This window comes from Polypterus senegalus, chromosome 3 (genome assembly GCF_016835505.1).
Source record: "Polypterus senegalus isolate Bchr_013 chromosome 3, ASM1683550v1, whole genome shotgun sequence".
NCBI lineage: Eukaryota > Metazoa > Chordata > Cladistia > Polypteriformes > Polypteridae > Polypterus > Polypterus senegalus.
The window spans coordinates 289,434,858-289,448,916 of NC_053156.1; the positions used below are offsets into that span (position 1 = coordinate 289,434,858).

General features: G+C 37.1%; 1 protein-coding gene across 6 annotated transcripts in view; it reads right to left on the reverse strand.

Annotated features, from left to right (window-relative positions):
- The window catches only part of csde1 (cold shock domain containing E1, RNA-binding), a 68,855-nt gene that overhangs the window by 43,869 nt on the left and 10,927 nt on the right, over positions 1-14,059 (reverse strand). The window lies entirely within an intron of this gene.

Genomic DNA, 14,059 nt, shown 5'->3' on the forward strand with positions numbered 1-14,059 from the left:
TGGTATATGATGTTTGAGTAGATAAAAGTTATCATCCAGTATTTAAATAACTTGTTTCTGTTACTTTAACTCTAAATATTTCTTTGCTTTTGCATGTAGAGATTTCCAGTCATGCTTTGGCCAAAAACATGTAATGCAAGAAATATTGCGTCTTTTGAGGAATGAAAAATAGGACAAGTAAATTAACCATACCCTACTGTTTTTTTCCTGCTAGGATTACATTTTTTTTACAGTTTTAAGAGAGTTGAGCAATCAACAAACAAGGCTGTACACATGTGAATGTTAACTCAAGACATTGGAGATATTTAGTTAAAATGGTAACACATTCTTAGCTTAAAAGACACAGTTTAAACTGATTAGTATTGCCACTTTACTGCTGTAGCATACTGGGTTCAAATCCAGCATCTGATTGTCTGTGTGGACCTTCTATGTTCTCCTTATGCCCCTCTGCTTTTCTGAATGTGTAAGAACATTTGAGAAAAACTATTAGTTTTTCAATGAACACATTCTGCTTTGAGATTACCATGAACTCTTGTCAAAATCAAAACAACATTCCTGAAAGACCACAAGAAAATGTAAAACAGAACTTTGGCATCATAAGAGAAAGGTGTTCTACTTTTTTCTGCTGGACTGTCCTTGTCAGATTTACAGAGATGACATTCTTCTACAGCAGATTTTTGTAATGCTCAAGTTATTCTGAACCAGGGTTTAAAATCCCTTTGTGTATACAGTACACGCCCAAAATTCGTGAGGGTTACATTCCTAGAGCATCTGCGAATTGTGAAAAAGTGCGACTTTTGAATGTAGTTAAAAAATGCCTTTTAAATGCCTATTTTTATAGTTTCAACCCTAAATAGAGTATGTCCCCAAAGCAAACTCAGCTTAATACATTAATATATTACCTAAAAAAATCACCTTAATACATTACCTAAAAACAGAATGTAAAGGTCAACCCGTATACTGTCTCCCGCGATGCTAGAATGTAAAATATCGATGTTACCGCTATACGTACTGTAATTCATGCAAGCGCATTTACTTTGTTATAAGTAGAGTAAATACATAATTTCCATCCACCCATCCATTATCCAACCCGCTATATCCTAACTACAGGGTCACGGGGGTCTGCTGGAGCCAATCTCAGCCGACACAGGGTGCAAGGCAGGAAACAAACCCCGGGCACACACACACACAAAGCACACAATAGGGACAATTTAGTAAAATACAGTAAAATGTACGGGTAGTCACCAATGATGAATGATATTGATGATGATCATGAAGTAGCTGTGCAGTATGATGTAGAAGATTTAAAACTCCTCAGGTGGCGCCTCTTCTTCAGGCGCTTCAGGAGTCGTCGTATCTTTGGATGCATCTTCTTTTGGTGGGATTTCATGCAGGCTTTTCTTTATAGGTTTCAGAAACACTGTGATGGGAAGTTGCTACATTGTCTCCTGTAGCAAACTGCTGGTACAATTTCCGTGCTTTCTCACGGATGATGTTACTGTCCAAGGAGATGTTCTTCCTGCAGTCGGTGATCCACAATGCCACGGCAGATTCCATCCTGACAATATTTTTATTCCTTACAGTCGTTACCTTTTGGGCACCATCACAGAAAAAACCTACAGATGCGGTACTCCAGATCGCTGCTTCTTGTTCTTTATGTAGCGTACAGTGCTTTCATTAATGCCACAGTGGCGCGCTACTGCAGCATAACTTTAGTTCCTGGAGCAAATCCAGTAGTTCAGCCTTCTCCTGGAGTGTTTTAAAATTCTTCTGGTGCTCAGGCTGTGCCAGAAGCCTTAGAAGGTTCAGGGCATTTTGGTGACATCTTGTGTGTTTAAGAACAACAAAAGGAAAAACACGAGGACACTCACCTGGAGACGCGTCACAGGGCAGCATTCAATCAGCAGCAAGGAGAAATGAATAACGCTCTCGGACTGGCTACTTTCAACATACCAAACCGCATTTCCCTCAGTGGTGGTATACCCACTCACCTGGAGATGTTTCACAGGGTAGCAGTCAATCAGCAGCAAGGAGAAAAGAATAACACTATCGGATTGGCTACTTTCACCATCCTAAACCGCGTTTCCCTCAACGGTTGCTTCCTGTTCTCTCTACAGCACAATATTGTCACGAAAAAAGCCATAAAAAATTGCAGAGGATATTTGCGCTTTCCGCTAACAATTAATAGTTAGGTTCTAAGGGAAAATCCACAAACGACCGAGTCCACGAACCCTGAACCGCGACTTCACGGGAGTCTACTGTAATTGATTTTTACTTTTAAGATTCATATTTAAAGGCAGTCTGCCCACTATAAACATTTTAAAGAACTGATTGTGTGTGTGTGTGTGTGTTTTTCTAAATTTCTCAACACAGCCACAAATTGGCAGTCTGGTTTGTCAAATAAAAAAGGAACAAACCTAAACATGAATTCACTAAACAACCCATGTCAGTTTCCTGAATTTCTGGAGTGCAAAAATATACATCAGCTTGCTTTTAGCCTTAAAACTTTGTTGTATTTGGAAGTGATTTGTTTTACATCAGATGGAGTTAAGTAATTACTACTAGATGACCTCTGTAGACTTTAAGAAACAAAAAATTGACCATGTCAGCAGCTTTTCATGAAGTACATATTGATGTATCAATAAAAATTACAGAAACTTTTACCTTGTACAAAAACTTCATATAAAGCAACCCCAGGTTAAACTAGTCTTGTGTGAGTGGACATGTCAAATCTGTCATTTGAACAACATCCAAAGTTAAAATTAAGTGTTAAATTAAACAGACAGTTGAAAGGAAACAATTATAGGCATCTTTCCCTGAAGGCTCACATAACAGTGTGCAGACCCCACAGCCCTTTCAAAAAAATTATTTTTCTAATTTTCAATCATCCATGGTTCATCTGTGATCTAGAGAGTCCTGGAGTACTGTTGATAACCTTCCTAGCTATACAAAGAAGAACGAAGCAAATATCCCAATTCAAAAAGGATGTCTCCTTTCTGAGGAAAGATACTTGGAAATGGTTTGGTCTTATTATAATGTGTCTGCCTAGCATTCTCATCATTCTTTCACAGCCTGGCCATCTGAAATAAAACTGAGTCGAGTGTTAATGCCTCCAGAAGCACGTCTTGGAACAAACAAGTCCCTTGCTTCATGTCCCAGATTCTTGGCTAAAAAGCTCTTCCTCTATAAATACCTACTCCACAGCAGCTGCAGCATTGTGAAATCTGTTTGGGTATAGCCAGTTACACTGCCCACCCAGGCAAGAGGTTATATTTGCATATGGTCTGGAAAGACAGAGTCAACATAGCAATGACCATAATTAAGGATTTTTGACAGCTATAAATGGTAGTGTATATTAAACAAACAGTTACAGAGTGATCAATATATAAACTACAAAGGAAAATGGCCAACAGGATTCTTTGGAAGGGTGATTTGAACAAACTTTTTCAAGAATTCAGGCAACCATTGAATCAGTGAATACTATGACTATGTTAACCCAATAAAGGGAAATGGATAAGAGGATTGATTTAAACAAGCAGCTAATCAAATGTCAGTAAACTACTAAATTTTAGTGCCCTTTGAGATATAAGAAAGAATTAAATATGCAGTCCACAGATATCAATTTTATCTTGCAAACCCAATTATCCAGAGAAAGGTCTTGGGGAGGCTGCAGCCCATCCCAGCAAGCATAGGATGCAAGGCAACAAGCAGCTCTGGATGGGGCATTAGTCCATTAATGAACACAACACGAAAATACACACACAAGGGCAATTTTGCAATCACCAATCCACCTAACCTGCATGTCTTTGGACTTGGGGAGGAAACCACAAAACCTGGAGAAACCCATGCGGAGAAAACATGCAAACTCCATGCTAGGAGTACCTGGAATGTCACATTCAAATTAATATTCTGCAAAGAACCATTTACCTTCAAAAATCAGCAGACCAGAATGTCTGTATGTCTCTCCCAACACTGACATGAATAAACCATTCCTGCCATTTCATGGATAAGACCTGAGCAATGCAATTTTCTATATCAAAGGACCGACAAGACCCCTGTTACAGTGATCCCTCGCTATTTCACGCTTCGACTTTCGCGGCTTCACTCTATCGCGATTTTTTTCTCATACACGCTTATGTCACTACGCATTCGCTTTCTGAGAACTTTTATCTAAGCCCTACGAAGGCTCCTAAACGTGCTGCTTTTTCTAAGCCTTCTGACAATAAAACTAAGCGCCGGAGGAAGATGCTTACTATCCAGGAGAAGGTGAAACTCTTGGATATGATTAAAGATGGCAATACCCTACAAAAGCCTCCTCACGCATATGAAAAGACAGCGCCAGCAACTGCCTATCAAGATGTTCTTCAGTCGCGCAGCCAGACACCCACTGCCTACTCCTAGTACTCCTTCAGCGGAAGACGACAACGCACCTGCTGAAGATACTGCACCACCTCAGAAGACTCTCCTCCTGAGGTCGTGCCTTCATTGGTTAGTGGTTGTGTGCAATTAAATGTAAAGTACAATAATCTACTATATAAAAGCGTTTGGGATTGTCCTTCCGTCCAGTGAGTGCAAAGCGTAGCGGTATTCCGCGTATTACAGACTTACTACCTGCAGCCTGAGGTACGAAGCGGCGCGATGTGAGCAGAGTTCTGGTGCTCTCATCGTTCCCTTGCTTTTGTGCGCGATGCACTGGAAAAATAGACCAAATTATGTCTCTGGAAATAATTAATGTTGATGGAGTACAAATGTCTCACCGCGTAGTAAATATCAGGGCAGATGGTACTTGCTTATTCTCATCTATAGCTTATTTAGTGCATGAAACTCCGTCTTTAGCGGTACAGATTCGGGCTGACATTGTACGACTTTGGACAGGCACTTGAGGGGATAAAAAAAGTTTCGTTTTCGGGAGATGTTATGAATGGGCACTTTGATGTTCTCATTTCCTACACTTACATGCCTGATGTACACATGGAGCGCACAAAAATTGAGGATAAAAGTCAGTCGCCTTAAAAGGCGAGTGTGCCTAGTAATATGATATTTGTAACGTCTAATATGTCTTATTTGCTCTTATTTTGTCTAATATATTGGGTAATACGAGTGTGATCATGACTAAAGGGTGTTATTTTATGTCGAGAGGGATCTAATAATGTTAAAAAACGTATTCAGGAGGTCGTAAACAGGTTTTCTATACTTGAACTGCAAAAATATTCGATTTATAAATAAAGAATCCTACTTCGCGAAAATTCATTTATCACGGTAGAGTCTGGAACGGATTAACCATGATAAACGAGGGTTCACTGTATGCACATATCACTTCCACATGATGGATTGCATTATAAAGACCCCAGATAAGTCCAATCTATCCTTGTTAGATGTGCTTTAAGATCTTAAAAGCAAAGTCGGAATAAAATACTTATTGATGGGCGCACATAAACACCCAGCTAGTGAATTCTTTCAAAAATGTGCAAATGGCACCATGACTATTAGTGACTTTTCATTCATCATCAATTTATTTATTCCAAAATTCATTTAACAAAATAGGACTCGTTGTACTAGTGCCATATTTCAGATTTATAACTACAACTCAAATAGATTTAAGTTTGCTCTGCTTCAACCCCTGTGGGCACTTTTACTCCAACCAATGGCTTATTACTTTGTAACAATATTATTCTCTAAGAATTAGTAGGCTCCATTAATTATCAGTATTTTCAGAAAAGAAATGCACTTTGTTATAGAAATAGTAAAACAGCCAGTATTAACATATTAACCCCTCTACTGATATTTTATAACTAGAACTCAAAGCAAATTAATAATCAGATTACACATAGCCATAACAAAGCTAAGCTAAATTGAGAGGTTTTTGTCAGAAGTGGCTTGCTAACTCATCCTAAAACCTGCAATTGTCTGCTTCGGTTCTACCATGAATTAGCCAAATTATATTTAGAAGCAATTTTTTCCAATTACTTTTTTTTTTAGGAGTAAAAAAGCTGCCATGCACATTTTCCATTCAAACTTAGGGTGGTGCTCAATGAGGCACACTTCTTGTCTAGTATGTTATGACTTGTTCAAATGTTTAGTATCAGGACAGCTTGAGTAATGTAAGCACCACTGACAAATATTATGCCGCAAGTTATTTATGAAGCTGAAGTTGTGTAACAAAAAGGCACAATGTATGATTAAAAAGTTGCCATTTATTTTAGAAAGGTACCTAACCCTACATTATAGTTGAATATCCTTTACATTGTCCCCAAACTACAGCAAACATGGTTTTGCCTATAGCCATTTAATATGTTCAGCATTTACTAATATAAACAGCTCTAGAAACACAATGTACCTATGCAGAGAGTTACAAGAGTAGACATAAACCTCTTGCTTGTGTCCAGTACAATCAGTTAGAACAGTTCATTTTTTATGCAAATTTTAGTTACCTGGGCGAGATTTATATATGAAGAGATGCAATGACTTGAGAGAGCAATAGTACAATACCCATGCCCCCACCATTTCACACACCATAGCAAGAGAAAGTCAGAGGTACAAGGGATGCCAGCAAGAGTGCATGACGTGCATATGTATCCCTTTTCGGTGTCGTATAATGCTATGTTTTAAGTGGGGCATAGCAAGAGTATGAGAGGTAATTCTTGTGACATGTGTTGGGTGGGCAGTTTGGAGGAGGAAAAAAAAATTACTACTCTACACTAAGCCAAACTTTAGCATTCATTGCCTTTTACATTAATTCACCAATATAAAATTGTAACTGGAACTTATACTGTATAGACAGAAGCAGAATTTGTAAAGTACGAGATTAAAAAGCAGAAAAAAAAATTTGCCAATGTTCTTTTTTCACCAAGAAAAACTTAGCTAGCCACAGCAAATAAACTCATACCTAGCTTTTTAGCAGCTTGAAGAACTGAGAGCTGTATCACAATAACATGCCACTACACAAATTAAGATTGACCGATGAAGTTGATGGTACTATAGTCAAACGTATCCAGTTAGATATGTTGTGAAGACATGGGGATTCACAGAAAAACTGATGCAGATATTAGTAGCATACAAAAACTATGTCCAATTTGTCAACACAATAGCATGTTTTACCTGAATACTACAAAACACAGTCAATGTATACCTTAGAATGTAGCAAGAGTCTACTTAAACACACACATCGAACATTTGAAATAAAAGCAAAAGGAAAAAAGCCTCCAAAACTACAAAATTAGTAATAACACATGTACTACAATTATTATAATAGTAAAATGAGATTTTGCAAATCCAATTCCATTCAATGCTGTACTTTAAGTACTCTCCCACATTACATACAACAGTATTGTATTAAAGTCAACTGTTCTGAGAAGACATGCAAATAAGACTTAAATTGTACCATACACACAATAAGCTAACCTGAACTGCTTTTGCTGTGCAACTGGCTACAGCAAAACCTGCTGCAGATACGAAACACAACTAGCACAATGCTTACACCTATTAAACAGGCCCGTCTACCAAGTGCTGACTAGAGACCGAAATGCATGATAAAATATTTCCAGTGTATATAGGAAGGCTTAAAAAGCTTTCACAGTAGTGCCAGGCCTGCTTTTGATTGTGTGCGACAGGCAGCAAAAACTAAAGTGGCTTTCCAGCACAAAGCATCACTTACCTACGTACAGAGTGTGATGGCATATTTCTCTCATGGCATATGAATGGGTTAATTTAGCTGGCTAACAACCCCAACTAATTACTTTGGTCCATGGACCACCTGTGATCAACAAGAATGAGCCAAGTGGTCTGCAAGGTGACGGTCACTGTATCACAGTAAAGTGACATTTAAATTGCCCAGATATGTCAATTATTTAGATATGTATAGCAGCTAGGCTCCTGCCTTAAATCAGCACTATGAACTGAACTGGTTTAAAACACACAACATGGAGTACACAATCTGAATTTCTGTAACTATACAGTTTATTTAACCTAGTTATTCATGTGCACAAGAAAAAAAAAATAAACCAGCATGATTAATGAACTAGAACAGATGAGAACATTTATTCACTTACATAATATCATATGCATGCCACCTATACTGCATTTACAACTGGTGCCTTTGCTCACTTCAACACCATTCCACCTTAGTATAATTTTTTTAACCTCTTATGCCCCAAAGATTTTCTTAAACTATGCATCATCACAAATCTCTCTTGTATATAAAGGGTCACTGATAGCTCAAGAGGCTCATCAAATGTTGATTAAGCAGGCTCCACTGCTCCTATCATTGTCCTCGATTAACTCACAATTCTCCAAACGGGATTCCCTGATGATCACTGAATATTCTTCAGGGTGGAATCCCTGATGATAGATGCTCCCAATACTATGATACACTAGCATTTGACTAAAGAGCAGGGCAGAATTTGTTGTCCCTGTGAAAGTCTGAGCAGCGCAGGGACAGTGTAACATTGCCAGTACTCTAAGTGGTGCAGTGGTGCCGCAGTGGTGACAGGTTTTTGCTTAAACCCAATTGCTTAATAAGAAGCACTTATTGCTCAAGTAACATTTTTCTGCTTCACTTTATTTGTCTCGCTCGTTAAGATTTTGAACCCTTATTGCTTATTTTAGTCTTAAACATCTGTATTCCTGGTTTGTAATTGCTCCTTATTAGCAATAAGATGCACATGACAAAAGACATGAGAATGACCTGACATAGCAGAGTTAAAGCACTAACAATCCATGAAATTAAATTATTGGCAAGAATTGCTTTCTAATTAAGTAACTGGGTTTGAACAAAAACCTGCAGCCACTGCGGCCCTCCAGGACTGTGATTGAGGACCTCTGCTCTAAGATGAACTTGGAAGAGCACACCAGTGAACACCAGCCCACTTCAAGCATTGCTCAGGAAACCAACATGGGGAGAACATGCAGCAGATTGCATCCAGGTATGGTAATTGAACCATTGATGCTTGAGCTGTAAAAGTACAAGCCACAATGGTTTGAGGTTGCACTATTTGCCAGTTCTTTTCCTTTTCTTTATTTTTTCTTTTAAAAACGTGTTCTACTATTTGTCACGATCAAACAAAGAAATGTTTATGGGTCAAGCACAGCAACAAGTCCTTACCAAAAACAGTCAAAACTGATCAGAATAGGATAAGCTTTTCATATTCCATATCACTAGCATTCTGTACCTTTCTAGGACTTCAAACAAATGTATTTTTTTTTCCTTTGGTACAAAACTGAACTCTTATTCCATGCTAAACAATCCCCATGTTCTCACTGCTGCAGTCTTATAGAAGCTTAATGCGCAACAATGCACACTGCCAAGTCTCATGCACCAAATTGATCTAAAGGATTTTGTGCACAGCTGTGACATTAATAAATGGCCATTAATTGACAACAACCATCACAGGGATGGTACAAACCTCACCTATGCAATGGTAATGATCCTTTCAGTATATATGTAGCTCAGGATAGGTGGGATCTTTGATAAAAGTACATTCTCTCAGCTGTGATGTGCATATATAGGTATAAATCACATATTTTACTAATGAAAAGCAGACAACATGGAAACTTATGATTTACTTCAAAGACGACAACTTTGGGCATATCAAAATAACATTATTACTTTTGATTGATTTGTGGGTTTACTGACCAGAGGGACAATGCAGGTTTAAGAGATTAATAAGAGCTACTAGTAGTAAATAACAATGACACACCATATACTAGAGCAGGGGCTCACTTTCAAGTTCAGTCCTAGCATGCCACAAAATTGTTACAACAGTTTAAATCAAAATCAACTGCTGCTCAAGCAACTTTCTGCACTTCGCTCATTCAGATTTGTTATTATTAATGAATTCCTTTATTTTAAATTGTTGCAATCAATGTTTTTAATCGCCTCATTCTTTCAATGTACAATAAAATTCCAACAAGAGGCACCAGCAGTTCAACGACAGACTTGGTACTTCATGTTCAGTCATAAGGCCCTCTGCACCTGAAGGTTTTTGGTCCAACAAACTACTGTTTTTATTTGAAGCTTTTATTTTCCAGTCTCAATGTGTTAGTGTCCATTATTAAAATTACAAACCTGGATGTGCCAGCATATTGCAGTGTTCAAGTTGCCAATTTTTATCAGTAAAACGAAGAAAAAACCATACCCTAATTGCAATCCTGGTGGGTCAGCACATTGTTTTAATGCATATTACAGCAATATGCACCTTGTCCAAAGCAAACCTTTATCAACTGCTTATCAGCACTTTAAATAAAAAATGCGATGCATTTTCACTTGACACTTAAAAACAACGTTTACATATATAATGCATAATTAAAACCTTTTCTGAGAAAATTAATCTTCCATTACTTACTCGGTTGTTAAGAAGGGTGCCTCTTTTCTGGTTCAAAGGCTATTATACAGGGTTGATTATCAATTATGAAAATGTGTACTCTTGTGTACCAAGTAAGGTGGTTGTACTCGATTTAGGTACTTCCCCTTTCAGATCTAAAACTGTTGAAATCACTTTAATCTTTGTTGGTACTGAAATTTTCAAATGTCTTGTAATAGTACAATTGGCTCAGGATTGTAAAATGTGATAATTTTTGCTGCTAGTGATTCTGTAATTCTAAAGACCCTAAAATCCTACAAATGTCAACAGGATAAAGTGTATAAGAAAGTATAGGGTGGTACAGATCTAATTATGCAATTTATATTACGCTATAAGAATGTGCAACACAGGATGTTGGAGGAATTTGGACCGCCTGCAGTGCATAGGAAGATGATCTCCCAAATCAACGAAATGGTTGACCAGACTGGTAGTGCCAATCACCCAAAATTGTATTGTTTTCCTGCATTGCATTAAGAGTTGCATAATTAGATCTGGACCACCCTATATTTGTATAGCACCTCTGGTGCCACCAGACACTGATTGCATCATTTTAAACTAGGAATATACAAATTTTTAACAGTCACTGAAAACTTCACAACAGACAAACTGTACCACCTAAGCATTTCAAAAGTCTTCAATGTTCAATATACTGGAGCATTTCTGGCATTTCAATGCATTGTATCCACCCATTAATGAACAATTAAATTTGACAATTTTGGTCCTGGGTGTGTTGGAAAGCTCAGACTTGACATTAAGAGCAGAAGCCTGTATTTTTTTTCTTCTTCCATCAGAATGGCTCATCAACCCAACTACAATCTGACTGTATGTGCATCTCTTATGCAACACAATCCAGAATGACCAAAGTATGGTCCAAGAGAATTAAACAATTCACTTAACCAGGATATTAAAGCATCATAGGCCTAGAAAATATCAATTTCAAAGTAGAATTTAAGAGGTAAAGCATGGATACACTTGATGTCTGTATTTATGGCAAAAGGCATCCATGCTCAATGTTTCAGAATAGTTCTGAAAAAAATTGTGTTTTGTCTTGTTGAAAGGAAACAGTATTTGTTTCATCAAAAAAAAGTTTAAATAAAAATATGAACTCAAACTATGAATTGTACAACTTAATTACTACACACTAAATAGCTGAAATGGTACTCCTGAGAATTTATCTCCTCATTATCAAGGCAGAACCGACTTTTCCAACCATAGTTGGCCAAAACTATTTTGGTAAGCTGAACACTACTATGGTACTGGAAGTATATGCATAAAGTAAACCATTTACAGAGGTATCAAAATGCAAGTTTTCACTTCAGTCAACTACTTAATTACTAACAAATTCCAGCTGTGAACAGATCGTACATTTGCCTTAATATTAACAGAATTTATTTTTTTTAATATGTATAATCGTTTCTTAGTTATCTGCATAACCTGCAGACAAATCATAGAGATACAGCCATTTAACCGTAAAGCATACTTTCAATACTGCATCGAATGAGGGACACACTCAAAGGAAAAATGGAGATCGTGTGAAATGAGTTTGACATTTTATCTAATTATCTATGATCTGTTAAATTTATTCATGCTCCTAAACAAACTACGTACCTTCTGTTATTTTGGCTTTGTATCAGTTTAAACCTTAATCACTCGCTGTTCTGGATTCAATTTGATTCACTTTACACTGTACACGTGACAACAAATTTAACTTAAAAGTAAACTGTGATTTAAAAACTCTTGAAAACTATATCTTCAAGTAGACTGTCAGCTTTGCCCTTCAGCCAAAACCTGAAAAGGAGGAACGGGGTTAAGAAAACCCCCAAAAAAACAGGATTAATCAAAGATGCAACTGTCAAAACTGTCAAAACTATCAAATAATTCACCATCATTCACATTATCTTTTATGCAAAGCCCATATAATGTACAATAATGTAAAATCGCCTCTAACTTCAATACAAAGTTTTGAAAAAAGAAAATCAAATTCTTAAACTAGCCAATCTAATTTTAAAATCAACATTTTTTGCAATGGTAGGGTAAATGACTATTAACTACCAGTATATATAATAAAATACTTACATGTGCTAAAACATAAGAGATTCAAATATGGTAATTTCAAAGCTGGAGCCAATGCACACCAGGTATGAAATTTCATTAGCATTTACTCCATATGCTGTAACAGCATAAAAACATGTAATATTCATACTTGAATGTAAATTTCATTCTAACCAAAAACGTTTACACGGTAAACAAAGGCTGGGTGTGCTTTTCAGTTTTTACAGACTCTTGCAGCAAAGTATTTACACATTTACTGAAGCCCTGAACTGGATATTGACCAAATCAACACTGTTTCTTCAGCAGTGGTGTCCAACACTGAACTCCAGTCCAAAGCCTCATGACTAAAATCTAACATTGTCTTGCTCAGAGACAGCAATAATGCTCTTATGATGCACCCTAGACACCCGCATGCTGAGGTATTTCGCTAAAGAATTCTTCCAAATTAAAAATTACCCATAATTCCAACTATAGTATTTGCATAACTTATCAGATGCATATCCCAAAATGCTCTGCTATGTGCATAAAGTAAGAGCATATCAGAGATAGAATAAGCAAACACAGTTACCAAAGCAAGAGTTCTACCCTCCATCACAGCGGTGTTTTTGCCTTAGCCCACAAAACGTCAAATATTGGCAAGTATCAGAATAATGGTTCATTAGTGGCCTTGCGCGCCCTGCTTTAAATAGCAGTTTAATATACTTTAATACCACCTGCCATGCAAACAAGAACATGCTATACAGGTCTATGCCAATTCAGAAGCAACAATTTGGAAGAATCCCAACACGGAGGTTTTATTTGCTGACGAGGGTTTTGCTAAACACTGCAGAGAATCAACATCCACACATGGCCACTCTGTATATATACATTTTTTTTTTACAAGTGTTTAAAGTTTACTTTTTTGAAAATATACCAGAATGTTCCCATCTGGGTTTGAAAATGGAAGTGTATTACAGTATTTTAAAATATAGCTATGGCTGCAGTAATGAAAGTTTATTCGTGAGAAACTTTACTTTCAAAAAATAATTTTTGTACTCTTTTACAAATGAGTAAGAACAGACTGTGAAGACAGTTTAAGGCACTTCAGAATGTTAGCTTGCAAAAAGTTCATAATGTTGCTCAAAATTATTAACTGGGGTCTGTTCCAGAAAAAGAAAATGCCAATCAACCACAGACTACAAGTCTGAGGAATTAAGGGAACAAGAGGATTATCATGAAAAGCCAAAGTGAAAAACAATTGATCAGTGGAATCTGTGTAAACTCTATGTGGTAAATTATTGTATTGTGCAAAATGAACCTCTGGCAATAATACACTACTTAAAATGTTATATGCCATTAAGAAATCACTGTACAGTAATCCCTCACTATATCGCGCTTCAACTTTCGCAGCTTCACTCTATCGTTGATTTTAAATGTAAGCACATCTAAATATATATCACGGATTTTTCGCTGGTTCGCGGATTTCTGCGGACAATGGGTCTTTTAATTTATGCTACAGCTTCCTCAGTTTGTTTGCCCTGTTGATTTAATACATGGGACGCTATTGGCGGATGGCTTAGAAGCTACCCAATCAGAGCATGTATTACATATTAACTAAAACTCCTCAATGCTATAAGATACGCATCCCGCTCGGAGCTTGATTGTTTGCT